Source organism: Panthera uncia, chromosome D4 (assembly GCF_023721935.1).
Source record: "Panthera uncia isolate 11264 chromosome D4, Puncia_PCG_1.0, whole genome shotgun sequence".
Lineage (NCBI taxonomy): Eukaryota > Metazoa > Chordata > Mammalia > Carnivora > Felidae > Panthera > Panthera uncia.
Window position 1 is genome coordinate 27,112,777 of NC_064807.1, and position 16,658 is coordinate 27,129,434.

Here is a 16,658-nt window from a genome sequence, read left to right on the forward strand (position 1 = left end):
CTTTGAGGATGGAGGGACTCCTCTTTTCCCTAGTTTTTTTAATGTGTAAGAAGTAATAGTGATAATCAACAATTGATCATTGTTTTATAGAGTAAAATCATGACTGTCATATAAAATAAATGTGTTGGAGGTTTTATTTGACTCATTAATTAATAAGGAAGCCAGAAAAATATTGTAGCCAACTTAAGGAGAAAGCAAAGAACAGACAACAATGTAAGTCCCACAAAGTGCTGAAATGAATTGGCTTAATACATGCAAACAATGCTTCTTTCATGAGGATGTAAGGGGATCAATTACCTCTCCACCAGACAAGGTTTTATTTGCATGCCTATGGACATGAATCATTTTTATTGCTATCAGTTATCTATAATTTACAGAGTTATAAAATCACTCAAAGACAAGGAAACTGTAGAGATAATCACAAAAATTATGCTATCAAGACATCCAGTCATCTGCTTTGTTCACTTCAAAGGCACTTTGAAGACACTGATATGCATCCCTTAACAGCTTCAGTTTCAGCTTTACCCTATAAACTGGTGGGGGTCCCCTTCCCATGTCTGGTAGTTCATGACTACCTGGGATTCCCAAATAAGACATAGTCTGGGCTCCTGACCACCCAGGAATCATAGGGTCCTCCTTTGTATGAAGCTTCCATGGATACCAGCCAGTGGGCCACATGGAGCTCTCCCTCAGATCAGCTTTATGCTGGATGAGTCTTTTCTTCTTCTGCCTTTTAACCACACACAAAAGTCACTGGGTATCCAGGGACCCTTCAGATACCAAGAAATAGGGTCTGAATCATATTTGTGATGACTGCATGTGGCCCACTGCTTTTTTTTATTCCCAATTTGTATAACAAATTTGTTGTAGTCCCCTTCGGGAGCCCAAGAAATAGTTGTAGATTTTTTAAGCCTTGAAATAATCCCAGCACTAGCCAGTTCTCAGGATCTCCTCTTTGGTGCACATGGATTCAAGCTAAATTTACAAGCCAAAAAGAATGCCCTAGCCCTTTTTCTATCAAGGAGTCTTCAGAGATTGAGTGAGAAAATACATAGTAGGAGGAAACTGGTCTTTCTTCACAAATGGGCTGCGGACTATGATTGGAGACCCTTCACCTGTTAGTGCCACTTACAATATGCTTGCTCTTTCAAGGAATAATAATTTAAGAGGTTGTACTAATTCTAGTCTTAATCAAAGTCCTTTTAAGGTCAAATAATTCTCCCACTTTACAAGTGAAGAAATTAAGGCTCAAAGAAATTTCTCAAAGAAATTAAGAAACTTGCTTAAAGTCCAATAATTATTACGTAACCATGCTCTGATGCATAGTTGATGTGACTCAACATACTGAATGTCTTCCATCACACTATGTTGCCCCTCTATATTCCAACATTCTGCACATATACACTCAGGGCCTACTATGTGTAAGGCGTTTTTTAAGCAACACCATTTATCTCGTCATGCAAGAAAGAAACTTCTACATTAGCCTGACTCTACCATCTGCTCCCCCATGCACATTCAGTGGTGTTTTCAGCTCTATGAATGTTATTTTGATGTATTTCTCCACCGCATCCCTTACACTCTATGCCTCCACACACTGGCTTATTCATCTCATGTCCATCTCTGTTCACTGGAATAACACAATGTTGTTTTCTGGCCTCCCTAATTCTAGCTTCTTCTCATCTCTCTTTCCTACCCGTGTACACTTCTTATTTGCAATGAGTAATACTGCTGATCTATGCATGTCCCTCCCTTGCTTAACAAATCTCAGTGGCTCCGCAGTTACTGTAGGATAACGTGCAAACTCCATAGTGTGGCCCATAAAGATGTTAAAAATATATCAGCTCATCTTTCTGGTCATTCTTCATCGCAGCCACTGATGAATCTATGACCTAGCCACAGCACATTAGTGCCTGTATCCACAGCATCTCATCAGACCTCCATGCCTTTCCCTTTAAGCTGTACTTTTGAATTACAAATGTCCTAAAAAAAAAAAAAATGTCCTTCCCTGATTCCAGGTCAGATATCTCCTCTTCTGTGAGACATTCACTGATATCACCACCATTCCCCATTCACCAAGAAAAATAATTCATTCAGGGTGCACGTTCCTCTATTAAAGCATATACACACACAGATTCTACACCAGGTGTGTTTGTATTTGCACCCTTGGCTAGACTGGAGTCTCCTCATGGGCCAAGGTCATTCCACATACCTTAACGTTTGAGCATACAGCACAAAACCCAGTATGAGGAGTCCCTCAACAAATGTGTTGTTGAAAATCTGAATTAATAAAAGAACATATGTTGAACTTGAGGGTCCCATTTCAGACTCTTTGCCACATTCTGTCACTTTCAGACAGAAGAAACAGGGGTGCCTGGGTGGCTTAGTCAGTTGAACATCCGACTCTTAATTTGGGCTCAGGTCATGATCCCAGGGTGATGGGATCGAGCCCCACATAGGACTTTGCACTGAGTGTGGAGCCTACTTAAGATTCTCTCTCTCTCTCCTTTTGCCCCTCCCCCCACTCATGAGCTCTCTCTCTCCCTCTCAAATTAAAAATAACATTAAAAATCCTTAAAAAAAAAAGGAGGAAGAAATAGTAATAACAGTAAGCAGAAAAACAAGAAAAATGGAAATTCTAGGGCTAGCGCTCAGGGAAAGCTATATAATCCTGAATGTCTCCCTAAACCCCAGTGGTTAGGAAACAAATTGCCACACAGGAAACCAGTGCTGTGTGAGAGCCTGTGCCCTTCCAGGCTGCCTTCAGTGAAGCCACGTGGGCAGTTTGGAATCAGCCATAATGGGGTGGTTTACACCATGGAAATTGGCAAATGGTGTGAATAGTGTTGTGGGGAGGTGGGTCTTGTGTTGTTGTTTCCATTTTACATTGTACAATTCTGTGGTCTTCAGTGTATTCACTGCTTTGTGCAACTATCAAAACATCCAATATCAGAATATTTTCATCATCCCCCGAAACATCCATACCCCTTAACAATCATTCCCCATTTCTTCTTCCCCTAGCACAGGCAATCAATCTTTGTTTCTTCTTTCCTTCCTTCCTTCCTTCTTTCCTTTTTTCTTTCTTCCTTTCTTTCTTTCTTTAGAACTAGTTTTCAAACATTCACAATATGCCACTGTTGGGAAACCATCTGTTTCTATAATAACAGTTACTTTTCTCTTCCCCACTCAATGCTTTGATACTTCAAGTACCTTGAGGCCTCCTAAACCCCAAGGTTTATATAACAAAGATTTATATACATTTAAAAAGAAATTATTTTAGCTCTTGCTTAATTCAACTTACCCATCACAGAATGAGATGAAAAATAGTCATGCGTAGAGAAAAGATCAGGAGTTAATAAATCTTTAAAAAGGCTAGATCACTTTCTGCCAGATTAGTATATGGGATTTACTTTTGCATGAGACAATGGGCTCTTGTCTATTTTTAGATTAGATAATGCATTTCCTAGGACCCACAGGAGTCCTTGGCTTCTCTTATTACTGAGCACACATGCAGAGACCAGAGGTTTTATGAAAGGGAAAAAGAAAAAGACAAGGGGAAAGGATTGGTGGTTTGCTCTTTTGATCACTAATGCAACTCCATCAGGAAAGAGGAAATATAATGCCCAAGAATTTCCTCAAAGAAGTTCACCACAAATGCAAAACAATACACATGTATCAACAGATGTATATGCATTGCACACTCACACAAGAGCACTTGTACCATGAGATCATTTGTTAATGTCCTAATGACCTGCGAGTCCCAGAACTGTCTCCCCAGATGTGGGCTCCCAGACACCAGATGCGTATTACTTATCTAATTAATGCCTGCTGATTGAACTTGTTTCTAAATCTTTCATATTTGTAAAAGCAGGGAAAGCTGTGCTGTCCTCTAGGGAAGGCACTGTAAGCTTTGAACTCCAAGTGTGGCCCATGGACCAGCAGCAGCAGCATTATCTGGGAGATGTGAGAAATGCAGAGCCTCGGGCCCTACTCAGACTTAATGAGTTTGATTTATATTTTATCAACATCTCTAGTTGATTCACATGCACAGTGATGTTGAGAAGCACTGGATGAAAACCAGTGGTGGATCCTTTGATTGATGGCTTTCTCACCTCACTGTCTTGAGTTTGTGTGAAGGAAGAACTCGCTGAGACTTACTTGGCATTCATCCAAATGATCTCTCACCAGAGCTTAGATGTCTTGGGAATCCCCATCCCATCTCAAGCTTTGGAGCTGAGACAAGAGGCTTATTTTCTTCCCAGATTGGAACCCTACTGACCGCAGAAATGTCAATGGCCCATCTTCAGAGATCATGGATAGTTTCACTTCAAATCAAGTTTTGGTAAAAGACACTAATATGCTCATTACAGACAATCTAGAGAACTATGGAAAAACAAATTAAAATCACCTGACTTTCCACCACTGAGTGTTAAACACTTAATATTTTTGCACTTTTTTTTTTTTTTAACATGCAGGTGTTACATCCTATTTCCAGTAGAATTCTTTATTCTACACAACTGGGAGGATAAAGTATATGGAGTTTGTATCCTGGTTTTTTTTTTCCCCCACATGTCATGATTATTCTCTTATTGCTAAAAATTCTTCAAGAACATGATTTTAACGACCTTATATTCTTATGTGATTATATCAGATTGTATTGAAATATTATCATTTTCTTGAATATTTTAAACATTTGTTAACCCTTATAAATGACATTGTAATTAAGATTCTTGTGCATAAAAATTTTTCTGACTTTTTTTTAAGTAGACTCTATGCCCAACGTGGGGCTTGAACTCATGACTCTGAGACCAAGAGTCTCATGCCCCTCTTTTTCTGACTTTCTGATTATTTCTTCTGTATAGATTTTCAGAAGTCCACTTCCTGGGTCAAATGATGTGAATTTTATAGGTATTGATACATAATGTGGAAATGTATTACATATCATAATATGGGGCTCCCTTCTAGAGCCCCAAAAGGTGGACCACACCCTCACCAGCCTTTTGGACTCCTCAGCTCCCTAGAAAACCATTACTATTGCACAGTTTTCTTTTGAATTTTTTTTTTTTTTGATAAAGCAGTGTGGTTTCATTTGTGAACTCCTTATACTCCTTGATCTTGATCGTTTTTTATTATTGGGCTGCTACCTCAACAATATGTGTGTTGATTGAAGTATTTTCACATAGTTAATTCTTTATCTAATCATTTGCTCTATTTTCCCAGTTTCCATTTAACGGTGTTTAAAGTCATATAAATGTTTTACATTTTAAATTGAATATTGTAAAAATCATGAATCTTTTATTCTGGATTTCTTACATAGTGCTTATGGTTAGAAAGATCCTCCCCACTAAGGAGGGCACAGTTAATCTATATATATTTTCCAGAACAAGGTAAAATAGCAGGGCTGCTAGTGACTATCCTAACCTCATTCCTGATGAAGTATGATGTTGGCTTTTAGCTGGATCACTTCCTGAATACTTCATTCCTTCCCATTTTTTGTGATGTTTCCTTAATCATATGTTATCTCCTAAAACATACTCAGGAGCCTTTTTGACAGCTGAACTATCTTACTGATCTGTCAATTCTTGCTCTGATGTCATATGATTTTAACTACATTACATCCTGAAAATTTTGTCTGATCAGCTCAGTTTACAAACTGAAAGAAAAGGTGACTTTTTAAAAATTTTACTTTCTAACTTCGACCTCCTATGGAATATATGAAATTTCCAACCCAAGAGCTCATATGCAGGTCCAAATTTTCAGCAAAGAAGCAGTCATCTCTCGTTGTTTTAACATAGAGCATTAGATATTAATAAAGGTAATCTCCTCAAAGATAGCCTTGCCTTTCCAAAAAAGAAACTGGAATATGCATAACTTCCTGGTATGAAATCTGAAGTTTCATTATATTTTGTCATGCAAAACAATGCCCACTCTCTGTTTCTTGACATATCTGACTGTTTGGGCATATTTAAAAGCCACTATAAACAGCTGGGAAAAAATCTTTCCTCTTTGTGGTTATTTTTGTGGTTGAAAGTGTGAAGGTCAAGTGTCCTCTATTTTCCTGAAGAAATCTTTTCCTTTTCCTTTTGGCTTATCTCACATTGACTCTCTTTTAAAATTTCTCACAGCAGTTATTAAGTAAACTACCCAAGGGGTATAGAGAGTCATGAAGGGTTTGCCCTCTGGTGTCCAACAAACTGGGGTTCACCTGTTCAGTTCCTTAGCTTCCATTAGCTTCTGCTTCATCATCTGTAACATTAAGAAAATAATAGTTCCTATCTTGTGGAGTTGGTAGAATGGTTAAATGAGATTAAAGGAGCTAACGCAATGCCCTAAATCAACACTAAATAAATGTAAGCTTAAAACATAGACCCCTCTCTCGCCATCCTCCCTCATCTTTGCAGTTGATCTTGCCTGACTTTTACTTGCCAAGAAGATGAAATTCTCAGTCTATCCTTTCCTTTATGCTCATCCTTGACTCTAACAATCTTATTCCTTCCTTCTTCCTATCTCAAAAGAAGGTCCTCCTCCCTGACATGGCTATTCCTAGATGTGTGATCACCTTCCAATGCAGAAGCTATAATGCCTGTCTGAACTAGCTTTGGAAGCCATACACTATTATTTCTGCTTTATTCTGCTGGCCCCACATACCAGCCCTGATTCAACATAGAAAGGGACAGCAGGAGCACTTGAACACCACAAGATAATGATCAGAGGGGCCATGTTAGAGGCTACCCCAGTACATTCTCATACTCCTATCATTCCACATGCCTTTGGAAAGGTTGTATACACTGCTCACAATTTCTTATCCTCTACTCTCTCAGGCAGAGTTCCTATTTGCAAGCAATTGAACTTGACTCCAAGTATTTAAGAGAGGAATTTACTTAAGGGATATTTGGGGGAGAGCTGGAGACCCAGGGTTGGTGAAGTTACATTTCTAGGAACAGTGCCCAAAGTCTGATCACAGAACTGGCCCAATGACAGAATAGTCTTTTGCTGAAGCTGCTGTTACTGCTGCCCTACTAAGCACTATAGGGGACTACCACCATCAATGCCACCCCAACAATGACACTTTTTTTTTCCAGTCAGGACCACAACCTCACAACCACTGCTCTTCAAAAAGCCAAAACCTCTACTGCCACCCAACCAAAAGAAACATAAAGGATTCTTCAAGTAGGTCTCTTTCACAAGTTGTGCTTTTCTGAACAGATGTTTAACATGGGTGTGTCTGGTCAGTGCTGTGTGGGTCACATTCTTGCATCTCAGCTTTGAGAAAGCCTGGGAATTTCAATTTCTAAGTTCTGCTTTGATGAAGCAAGATGAAAAAAGGCCAGAAATACCCAAACACTGCAAGAGTTTCCAAAAGTGTAGGACATCCAGAGAGAATGACAAAGTGTCCACAGTACCTACTTCTTTTAATCCTTGCAATTTGGCTTCTGTGTCACTTTTCCACTAAAGCTGTTCCTCAGGGGTCCTCAGTGACATTCAATGGACCTTCCCCTTGGATCAGTGCTGCACTAGTTGAGCAAGTTAAAGTAGCCCTTGGCTGATACAGGAGTACTGATGCATAGGGGCACTTGTACCCCAATGTTTATAGCAGCACTCTCCACAATAGCCAAATTATGGAAAGAGCCTAAATGTCCATCAACTGATGAATGAATAAAGAAATTGTGGTTTATATACACAATGGAGTACTACATGGCAATGAGAAAGAACGAAATATGGCCCTTTGTAGCAACGTGGATGGAACTGGAGAGTGTGATGCTAAGTGAAATAAGCCATACAGAGAAAGACAGACACCATATGTTTCCACTCTTATGTGGATCCTGAGAAACTTAACAGAAACCCATGGAGGAGGGGAAGGAAAAAAAAAAGAGGTTAGAGTGGGAGAGAGCCAAAGCATAAGAGACTCTTAAAAACTGAGAACAAACTGAGGGTTGATGGGGGGGTGGGAGGGAGGGGTGGGTGGGTGATGGGTATTGAGGAGGGCACATTTTGGGATGAGCACTGGGTGTTGTATGGAAACCAATTTGACAATAAATTTCATATATTGAAAAAAAAATAAAAATAAAACTCAAAAAAAAAAAAAAGTAGCCCTTGACTAGTATCTTAGGACAGGTTCCCCAGAAGAGGACATGGAAACAAGAACTCATTTCCAGGTGGTTTATTAAGGAAGTTTCTCCAAGGAGACTGGCTAAGAGGTGGGGGAAACAGAAGAGGAAGAGGAAGAGGAAGAAGCTAAATATGGGCACAGTTTCAGGCAAAGTCCCAGGGAGTAGATTCAGCCTGATCCTGCAGGGATCAGAGTTTTGACCTGAGACCAGGGAGCTTGCACAATTTACCCCCAGAGGGGCCAGGGAGGGACACCAACTATAGGAGCTACTAGCTCCTTGATTTTGCAGGTAAAGTGACCATGGTAACCTTAGGACAGTCTTCTGAGGAGAAAAAAAAAAAAAAGAAGAAGCAGACCTGGACCACTGGAGATCAAAGCACACAGGTTCCTTCAGGACAAAGATGCACAGACATGGTAAAAGAAACCTGAGGTTTTCTGGACAGAAGGCCAACAGAACCCAATAGAATCAGGGATTTAGTATTCAATTTCAAATCTGCCTTCCTGTGAGTACCACTCCAACCTGGGTCCACAGCCTTGCCAATGGGGTCCTGTCATCAACCAGCCACCATTAAGCCCTGTTTCTCAGTAATCCCCTGAACCTCCCTCATGCTTCATCCAAATTTACTGTCAGCTTACACCAAATATCTTAACCTTTCCTCCCTTAATAGCATCCCTTTTCCTATGCCAAGGGTACCCTCCCCTCAGTTCATCTACTGTAGAATTTCCTGAGATCAAGCTCAAATACCGTCCCAACCAGGAAGTCTTTCCTGGCCACCCCAGCACTCAAGGACAGCTTTCCCTTGAGTCAGGACAAGACGGGTTTTAGCTCTTTTAAGAGTCTCATCAGGCTCTCTCTAAAGTACTGTAGACATATTCATCCCTTGTCTTCCTTGATGAGTTTTAGGCTCCTGAGGACAAAGACTGCTTCTTATAAAACTATGCTTACTACACAGCATCTTACTAATAGTGTTCACTTACATGTGTTTGTTTGAAAAAATCCTACTTCTGAGTTCATAAAACATCAATAATATTGCAGTTTACTTTTAAAATAGAGCATTTGCAGCCACCTGGATAACTCAGTCAGTTAACCGTCCAACTCTTGATTTTGGCTCAGGTCATGATCTCATAGATCATGAGATCAACCCCTGCATTGGGCTCTGCACTGATAGCGCAAAGTCTGCTTGGGATTTTCTCCTTCTTTCTGCTTGCTCTCTCAAAATAAATAAATAAATATTTTTTAAAACACTTAAAATAGAACATTTCCTGAATTAGAACCTCTAGTGTATTATCTTCAATATATTCCTCTGTTGAGAGCAGAACAATATAACACACATTTGTGTAATTATTCCTGGTCTAAAAAGTAAGTACTGAAATAAAAGGTTTGGCTCTGGATCCCCAAACAAACAAACAAAAAACCAAAAAACTCTAGAAAATTGTCCTGACCCTTTTTGATGATTTTCATCAAGTGAACTTATCTCCAGTTCCTACTAAGGCAGGGCTGATGCCTTCTTAGCTGTTGGGAACCAGGTGCTCTCTTGTGGCCCCATCTACTTAAAACTCCTCCATAGTGTTCCACTGGTCTTAGAACTCAATCCAGCATTCATAAGTCCCTGCATGATCGAGCCTATCTACCCCACCAAACTCATCTCACCAAACTTTCCCTTTGCTCACAAAGCTCCCTCTGCTCTAAGCTGCTCTTGCAACTGCTGTCTACCACACTTTTCTTTGCTTTAGAGTTATTGATTGTCCTTGCTATTCTCTCTGCCAAAGTACCTTTTCCCCTGCAGGTGACGCACTAGTTGACTCCTCTTCATCTTTTAGGTCTCAGCTGTTCTATCTCAAGTGGCCCTTTTACCCCTTCCCCTGGGTGGTGTCAACCATGTCACTTTGTTTATGCCCTTCAAGGCCTTTATGGTAATCCAAAATTAGTATTAGCTCAAATGATACTGTCTCCCTTCCCCAGCTAAAATTGCATGTTACCCAAAGATTACCTTACATATATGTTCAGGGCCTACAACAATTCTACACTCAGTGTGGGCACTCCATTAACAGTTGTTAAATGAGTAAATGGAAGAGCATGCTTTGGTAAGGAAGGTTTTCTTGTGCAAGACAAAACACAAAATTATAAAGTAATAGATAAATTTTACTTCATAGAATTTTAAAAACTACAGAAACCAAGTAAAAAATGGGAAAAAAATACTGGGAAAAAAAGTAGATGATGGAAAGTTCATGTTATGGGCACAGTAGTCAATAATTCAGGTGCCATTAAAGGAAATAATGAAGAGAGAAGGTAGAAAAAAATAAAACTCTAACATGCAACATGGATCATCTATGTGGTTGTGGAATTCTCCGAGAATGGAGTGAAAAGGTGAGTTTTGAAGAGTTGAGCCATCAAATGCCTTTGGGATGTGGAGAGCATTCAATCCCCTCAACAACTCCACATGGCATGACATTTTTATCCCCACTTAACAGAAAAAAGATACCTTGAATAACTACCTAACTTTACTCAAGAGAGTAAGTAATTGAGCTGGAATTTGTCCATAAGTCTTTGTGGCTTCAAGGTTTATTATGTTCTTTTTATGCCAGTACACATCTTCCATTTTTCATTGGTGAGACTAAGCAAAAGGGAGTTAGGACATGATCTGTAGCATTCTTGGGCAGTGGGCTTTAAGCCCAGAAGAAAAAATAAAAAGTAGGACTGCAATGCCTTGGGGAAGAAATACCAGAGTCTAGAAACTCTTAAATCTCATAATCTTAGTACATTAATCTCTGCACACTCCAATCACAGTTGGAAATGTGACTTGACTGCCCAGGGGAATAAGTGAGGTTCCAGAATCAAAATTACACAAATAAGCCATAAAATCTTAGGACTATTAGATAGCTTCTAAAACTATTTTCTTAGAAACCATTTTGTCCAACTCCTTTTCTCCTTAGAAAAGTGACATTCAGAAAAGTCCAGTGCCTTGCCTAATGTCACAAAGCTAATTGGTAATATCAGTCTAACCAGGTCACAGCCAGCCCTATGCATTGCATAGACTGTGGCTTTTTCCTCCCGCTCGAAGAGGATTTTGAGACAGAATCTTTGAGACTGTATACCTTTTCTTAGATCATAGTTCCCTACAAGTTAATTCCACTTTGCTTGGGAGTCCTCTCTGCAAAGCTGGACTCTCTCCGTTGGCATTATTGGCCCTTTTTGCTCAAATTTGCAGAGGCTGACCTCCTCTCAGATCCAGAAACAGCCTCCTTCATAGAAACCATGACTATAATATGCTCTGAACTTGTGGTCAAATCTTGCCAGAGGCAAAAGTCCTCTTCCTGATGGGCACTTTCCCACAACTGGTATCTTGAGAAACTGGAAGTTCAGGTATTTGTTGCCAAGAAAGAAGCCTGAATCATTGAGCACTAAACTGTGAGATAATAGAGAACCAGCCACTCACCAACTGAGATTTGGGAGGCTGAGAATGCACTGAGCTGTCAGCTTCTTCAGTGAATCCAGATTCAGCAACTGGGTGTTTTCCTGTACCTTCCAGCCTGATGCTCTTCCTGTGGTTGGGAGAAAGGAGCTGGGGTGAATTGACCCAGAGGAAAAACAGAGATGAATTAGAAACTACTTCCTTTTCCACAAACATTCACTTGGGGAATAGTGGATCAAGGCGTATCAACATTAGTAAACATTGTGTTCACCTTCCTTTGGCTCAAAGACATCAGCTTTTTAAAATGAAGGCTATTAAGGAGAGTGGCTATATAGGGACTCATAAATTATGAATTTACTAGTCATGGATGAATACAGATAACCCTGTAATCAGGAGACAGCTGGTAATTAGAAGCAACTCTTCTTCTGATTTAATTAACCACCTGAAGAAATTGGGTTTTGATTTGGATTTGCATTTGAACACTATAATCTCCTTTAAAACAAGGAAAAAGAATAATTTCAAAGTACAGACATCTCTTTCAGATTTATAGTGGGAGAGCTCTCTATGCCATGATTAAAAAAATCAATGAATTAAAAGAAAATTAGCCACCATGTGTTATTGTTGTGAACAATTGTCATTGATCAGCTCAGGAGGGAGGATGAGGTGAAGTAACCTCAATTTCTGAGAGCTGATCTTCTCCACTTGGAGACAGACTCCTTTTTTAACTGGTTTGAGGTTGGGGGAACCTAAGTTTGGGCAGTTGCCCAGTAATCACTGGTGAGTAGGTGGCAGGCCCAATATTGAAATAGAGCTCCTCATTTTCCAGTCTATAATATTGCTTGCTGTCCCCCACATGTGTTTGGGAGCAGGGGAGGAAATTCATGAATACTTCTGTGTTTGATCCTGTGGTCTTCCTTGAGCCTCTGACTCGACTGACAGGTTAGACAGGAACAGAATGTGTTTTTCCACCTCCACCCCAACCAAGACAGGTGCTTTAATAAAATCTAAGAAATGTGGTCAGCATTTCAGAAGAATGGTGTTGCTTAGTGGCAGTGACTTTTACAGAAAGGTCAAGTAGATTTTTTCCTAAAGGTTTTTCAGGATATTTGGAGCCAAGTTTCCTGATGATTCATCTAAATATAGTACTGAAATTTTACTACCTGCATTATTAAAAGGGGTCTTTCAATCCTCAGGCTCCACAAATAAATATTAATAATGGCCATCACTTACTTGGTGTATTGTTTCACAAAGTATGGTACAGATACTTGTTCAGATAATACAGGTGGTATACAGATTGATTTTAGGTTCTAAGAGATGAATATTTATTATTGTAAACATTATTTATTTGCTTAAATAAATATTTGAAGACATAACCAGTTTACCAACTCCATGCTTTAATAAATATAGTTGCTTAGAGTAAAGATAAGTCTTTAGAATAATTTAAGTAAAGCTAATTAAAATATTTAAATAAATAAGAATACATACAGTCAGTATTCAAATACAGCTGAAGTTTTAAAAGTAATAATTTGGGACTTACTCTGTTCCAGACACTTTGCTGGAGGATTGTGCCTTCTCTTCCCTCCCCTGTTTCTTCAGATGCTCAAGTTAGTATTATCTGTGGGTGAGTGGAACCGAACCCACTTGGGTTTGGTTTTGTTTCCTGAACACTTTACCCTTTGAAGTAAATCCTCTTGGGATTTGGATTTTGCAGGATTATTGGCAGATGTCTGAAATTCTGCTTTAAACGTCAAGCTGTAGAACTCTTTCACTGGTGTGACAGAGCAGTTCATGTCAGCTCTCATGAGTTACACGCATCTCTTCCCAACTCTGCCTTCAAGGACAGCACATTGGTAGCTTGAAATCAGCTTCAAAGAGAGTATTCACACCACGGATATTGGCAATTTGTTTTCTTTCTGGAGAACCAGTTATTAAACATTTACTAAAATAAAACTGTATTCAACTTTATTTTAAAAGTGTTGGTGAAGATGTGGAGAAAGGGGAACTCTTATGCGCTGTTGGTAGGAATGCACACTGGTGTGGCCACTTTGGAAAACAGTATGGAGTTTCCTCAAAAAGTTGAAAACAGAAATACCCTATGATCCAGCAATTGCACTACTCTTATTTACCCAAAGAATACAAAAATGCTAATTCAGAGGGACACACACACCCCAATGTGTATAGCAGCATTATCTACAATAGCCAAATTATGGAAGCAGCCCACGTTTCTATAGACAGATGAATGGATAAAGAAGATAATATATAGATTATACATACATACATACATACATACACACATACACACACACAATGGGATATTACTCAGCCATAAAAAAGAATGAAATCTTGCCATTTGCAATGGCAAGTGTCACTCTTGATTTTGGCTCAGGTTATGATATCACAGTTTATGAGATCAAGGCCCGCATTAGACTCTATTCTGACAGGGTGGAGCCTGCTTTGGACTCTCTCTCTCCCTCTCTCTCTGCTCCTCTCCCATTCATGCTTGCTCCCTTTCTCTCTCCCTCTCTCAAAATAAATATATAAACATTAAAAGAAATAAGCCCATGTCTCACTAAATAATTCCAGTTGGTGTTTTTTCCTTTATGCATATAATATCACCTTCTCATCATGTTCCAGGTACAGCAATGAAACACCTAGAATGAAAATTGGTTTAACATTTGGAGACAAGATTCTAATCCTTCAAGCCTCTATTCATATTTTTACCTTCCCCCACAGAACTTTTTCAGTTAGGGTTGCATTGGGCTACATGAACCAAATACTCAACTATGGCGTCTTAAACAAATAAGGGGTTTATTTTTTCTCACTAAATAAGACATCCAGAGGTAGGAAGTCTAGAGTAGGTGTCGTGAATTGGGAAAGCCACCAAAGACCTAGGATCCCCCTTTCTCTTCCACCATCCTTTGCATGAAGTATTCATCCTTAGAGTTGCAAGATGACATCGTGATAGTGTTCAGGCAGGAGAAAGGGGGACAGTCAATGGGCAAAAAGTGCATGCCTATGCAGTCTTTATTTTCTTCAGGAAAAGAATAGCTTTCCAGAAAACACTACCAGTGGATTTTCATATTTATGTCCCATGGCTATTGCTAGGGAGCCTGAGAAATCAGGTGATTTGGGACAGGGTCACATGTTACTCTGAACAAAAGTTGAGTTATGTTAGTAAGAAAAAAGGAGAAAATAGATATTGGATAGTGGAAGATTGGAGTCCCTTCTGGAGCCCCAACCATCAGACCTAACCAGCTGTAAAGCCCTTCTGTAGAGGTCAGAGTTCCCTTCTCCAGCCACAGTCCTAGTTATTAAGTAACACTTTTCTGGTACTCTTATCTGATTCTGTACTCCCACAGATAAATAAACCCACCATGTCTTGCCTCTCTGTTAGCTTTGGTCAAAACCCAGAATATAAGTCCCCTCTTAAGCCTAGAGTCTCCTACACTAGACTGTGCTCTCCCAATGCAAATCTCACTCTTTTCTTCTCTCCTGGAACTTTTGGCAGTTCCATATATCCAGAACATCTTTACTGATTATTACCTCCACCTCCATGCCCTTTCCTGAGGTTGAGGGTGTCCTATGACCTTCTCAAGTGAGGGTACTCTTTATCCTTTACCCAGGGAAGCTCAGGACACTTCCCTTAGTTCTCCCCAACCATCCAAATGAGAAATAAAATTTCTCACATTCTGGGCCCATTCAGAGAAGGTTGTGCCTTCTCTAGACCTCCTTGTCCAAATCTAATCTTTCTCTTTCCAAACTGCTGATCATCTTGCCAGAATCGCCATATAGATCCGTATCACTTCAGATAATCCTCCCTTCCAGGAAAGTTGACAAAGAGATACACTGTTCAAAATTCTGCCCACTGGGAAGATTTTCCTTCCTCACTACCCTCAGTTGAAATGCTCTAATTGCCCATTTCTGGTGCAGGTTGGCAAGTCTGGGAGGAACATCTGTGTACAGGATCAAATTGTTTTGTTTTGTTTTGTTTTGTTTTATGAATCTTCAGTCATGGGAGCTTTCAATGTGGTTACCAGTGTGGGGTGAAGGAAAGACAGACGAGTGGCAGGAGTAGGCACAATGAGAGTGTGAATCACATGGTCACGCAACCTAGCTATGACTTCAGGGACTACTCAGGCTACTCCTATGAAGGCTTCTTATGCTTGAAGACTGAAGACCCGACTTCATGGCTGGGTGAGTCCGATAGTATCTAGGTCATCATCATGCATTTAGATCAAAGCACAGTAGCATCAGATAATATCCAGGTCATGATCATGCATTTAGATCAAAGCACAGTAGCAAGTCAGGAGCTGTTTCTCAATGGAGAATCTGTGCTCCGCCACAGATATTTCAAGAACTGTTGAATGTTCTGAACCAAAAGAGAAAAACAGGATCAGGCTTATTGTAAAGTCATATCTTATTCTGGGCTCCATACAAAGCTGACAGCTTTGGAAGCCACATGGTAAATTGGCCCAAATAGGACACCCAATACCCAAAGAGGCTCATTATGTATCCTGCCGCTTTTGGGTGATGGGAGACATAATATTAAGTAACACGTGTTTCCTATTGAAAGATGGGAGACATAATATTAAGTAACATGTGTTTCCTATTGAAAAAGAAAATGACCTGATATTCCCCAGATTATAGGAGCTCCAGAAATGATGTTTAACTTGTATCTCAGAACAACCAGAACAACCAGAGAATCTGCTACTTCCTATTCCCCAGCGTCCATCAACATGATGTCATCAGTGCAGGCAGTAGTGATATACGATAGAATGATGGTTTGGGGATGCCTGGGTGGCTCAGTCGGTTAAGCGGCCAACTTTGGCTCAGGTCATGATCTCACAGTCCATGAGTTCGAGCCCTGCGTCGGGCTCTGTGCTGACAGCTCAGAGCCTGGAGCCTGCTTCAGATTCTGTGTCTCCCTCTCTCTCTGACCCTCCCTCGTTCATGCTCTGTCTCTCTCTGTCTCAAAAATAAATAAACATTAGGGGCGCCTGGGTGGCGCAGTCGGTTAAGCGTCCGACTTCAGCCAGGTCACGATCTCGCGGTCTGTGAGTTCGAGCCCCGCGTCAGGCTCTGGGCTGATGGCTCGGAGCCTGGAGCCTGTTTCCGATTCTGTGTCTCCCTCTCTCTCT